The sequence below is a fragment of the Aplysia californica genome, unplaced genomic scaffold (genome assembly GCF_000002075.1).
Source record: "Aplysia californica isolate F4 #8 unplaced genomic scaffold, AplCal3.0 scaffold00052, whole genome shotgun sequence".
Lineage (NCBI taxonomy): Eukaryota > Metazoa > Mollusca > Gastropoda > Aplysiida > Aplysiidae > Aplysia > Aplysia californica.
In genome coordinates this window covers 1497130-1500055 of record NW_004797322.1, presented here as the reverse complement: position 1 = coordinate 1500055, position 2926 = coordinate 1497130, and the positions used below count along the sequence as shown (strand labels likewise).

Sequence of the window (2926 nt, the reverse complement as noted above, 5' to 3'; positions counted from 1 at the left end):
ACCGTTCACACCGATCGACAGTATTCAGAAATAGATAAAGAGAGAGAAGAGGGGAGGAGTAGATCTTGCCGCGCGAGAACTTCCGGGCAAAACAAAATGGCGACCCCCGTAGTTCAGCTCGATTCGAAAAGTGAAATAGCGATAGCATCTTTGTAGTCGATAAAATTAGCTTACTTTTGTGCTATAACGTAATCTTTTCTTTGCCTTTATCCATTTGATCATCCACATCGATAGAAAGTATTCCGAAATTAGGAACAGGTCTTGTTTCACACCGGGTGAGAATAGCCTACGGTGGCAAGTCTCACCTGGGGTGAGAGGTCGATCGTATTTCTATTCTCACCCTGGGTGAGAATAACCACTTCCATTTTCCAGTCCAGTTTGGAAGGTTTTATTTGTTCCCGGTTACCGGGTCTGTACACTCCCTTTCCTTTATACTAGGCCGGCTCTATTTCTCCGAACGAAGAAGTGACTATTGGGACTCGAGTCAGAATAGACAAAAATTATATTCAGACTCTGAATTGATTCCAGCTGGACATCTGTTCCGACTTCCTAAATATTTCCAGCATTTATGAATTTTTTTTCAATTATAATGATAACAATCGAGACGTGAGCTTTAAATATCGAGTAAGATTCTACTAGATCTAGATCTATCTAAACTGGCCCTCCCTGCATCATTAGCATGAACATAACAACCAAATTGAGTTGACCTTTTTGGGGGCAAAGTTAATTCTGTCAACCAATGAAATGAGACTGCTCGTAGCGATTTTGCACTCTCGGCTTGCTGGCTGAAGAGGTGTTGGGAAGACGCCACGGCTGTCGGTTTTGTGTGATGTGATAAAAAAAAGAATAACAACACACAACAAAATGAAATTAAACATGATGTGAAAAGACAAATTGTGTTGGAAGTAATGATGATGCTGTAGTGATGGTGGAAAGACCCTGAGTTGTCGGTTACTGTGTACTTAGACACTGCCATTGGCTTGGGTAGATCTAATGAGAGTGCAGTCTTTTGGCTTTTGACATAATTACACAATGGTCCTAGTAGGTAATTCTAGTTCTAATTTTATTTTAAGGTAAAATCCCCTGACGACAGTAACCTCCTTACACTCACATCGCTTAGTAGCGGAGTCTGAATAAATAAAATATTTTTTCGGACCCAAGTCCGAATAGATAAAACCTATAGTGGCCTAGAGGTTAAGGTGTTGGGCTCTCATTCAAAAGTCCCGGGTTCAAATCCGGGTAGCGACCGAAAAATTTTCTTCTCTAAAATTGTCTCCTTTCACCTCCTTTCCTGCTCTCTAGCAATGTTCTGTTGTCTGCTTTCATTTCCACTTTCTGCCCCCACCCCGTCACCTCCTTTGCCCACTGCTCTGGGCTCCTGACTCTTTCTGCAGCCTTTCTACTGTTACTCCTTGGCTCCTCCTTACTGCTGTCTCTTGGGTCCTTCTTACTGCTACTCCTTGGCTCCTTCTTACTGCTGTCTTTCAGCCACACCTCTGATCTTATGGTAGAAAAGATCTACACCTAGCCTTCTCGGACAAGGGCGAAAAATCTCGGAGGGCCCGTGTGCAAGTTGCGCACGTTAAAGATCTCTTGGTGGTCTAAAATCGATAAGAGTAGGCATCAGCCGCCACCCGGGCAAAATTCAAAATTTCCTACCAACTGAAAATATTAGGTGTGTCCCGCGGGCTCATATGACCTTATGCAGTTGCAAACGCAGTAAAACACTTTACAAAAACAAAAACATATTCAGACTCTGAATCAAGTTCAGCATGACATCACTTCCGACTTCCTTCCCTTGTTCCTAAATATTTCCAGTATTATTTTTTTTTAAATTTCGATTATAATAATAACAATCGAGATGTGAGCTTTAATATCCAATAAATCTATCTAGACTGGCCTGCATCATTAGTATATATGAACAGAACAACCAAGTTGAGTTGACCTTGCTGTGAACAAAGTTTAATTATGTCGATTAATGAGATTGCACGTAGCAATCACGCACTCTCTGCTTGATGGTGGAAGAGGTGTTGGGAAGAAGCCACTGCTCTCGATTTTGTGCCATGTTATGAAAAAAAATAATTAATTACAGAATGCTATAACGCTCAACAAAATTAAATGATCTCATTTGGGAGGCAGGTTTTGTACCAGCTTTGCACCTAGGTATGAGTGATTTTAGGTCAACTTTGAAAGTGAAAGTCTGCCATTTTTTCGCCTTTTGATATTTATAAAGTCTGTTTTCATTGTCTACACATTCAACTTTTGGGACTTTGCTATAGATCTAATCCAGTTTTCCGGGATATATTCTTAAACTTGCCAGATGGTGTATGAGATTTATTTTAAAAAAAAAAATTTTCCCTCTAAGTTAACTGTGAAGAAATGCAGAGAAAGAAACAAGATAAAGTTACAACACATCAGCTGTGTTTTGCCACTGTATAAAGTATTTCCAATATTTGGGGAGGCAGGTAGCTAAGAAGGTAGGTGTTACGCAGGTCGCTAAATGCGGGGCTGGTAAAGAGGTTGTGTGATACTGTTTCGTCCTGGCAGTCACACAACGGATTCTATTTAGGAAGGAATTCAGTGGGATCTGTTGTGTTCGCAGGCGAAAGATAGTGACTTGTTCTCTTCTCAGGGAATTTCATGCATCTTTTGAGTTGGGAACAGTCATGTGTGCAAATACAGCTCTTCCAAGTTTTGCCCAAGGCCCATCCATTGAACCACTGTTCCCTGGCTGGGGGTTCTTGTTGCCTAGAGGTTAAGGTGTTTGCCTCTCATTCAATAGGTCCTGGGTTCGAATCCGGATAGCGACCGAAGTTTTTCTTCTCCAAAATTTTCTCCCTCTTCATCCGGCCTTTCTTGCTCTCTAACAATGTTCTGTCATCTGCTTTCGTGCCCACTTTCTGCCCCCACCCTCTCACCTCCTTTA

At 41.6% G+C, this 2926-nt stretch overlaps 1 protein-coding gene across 3 annotated transcripts in view; it reads left to right on the top strand.

Annotated features, from left to right (window-relative positions):
• LOC101846632 (transcription initiation factor IIB) overlaps nt 1-2926 on the top strand; it is a gene marked incomplete at its 3' end in the record, with an annotated part of 19007 nt that overhangs the window by 5906 nt on the left and 10175 nt on the right.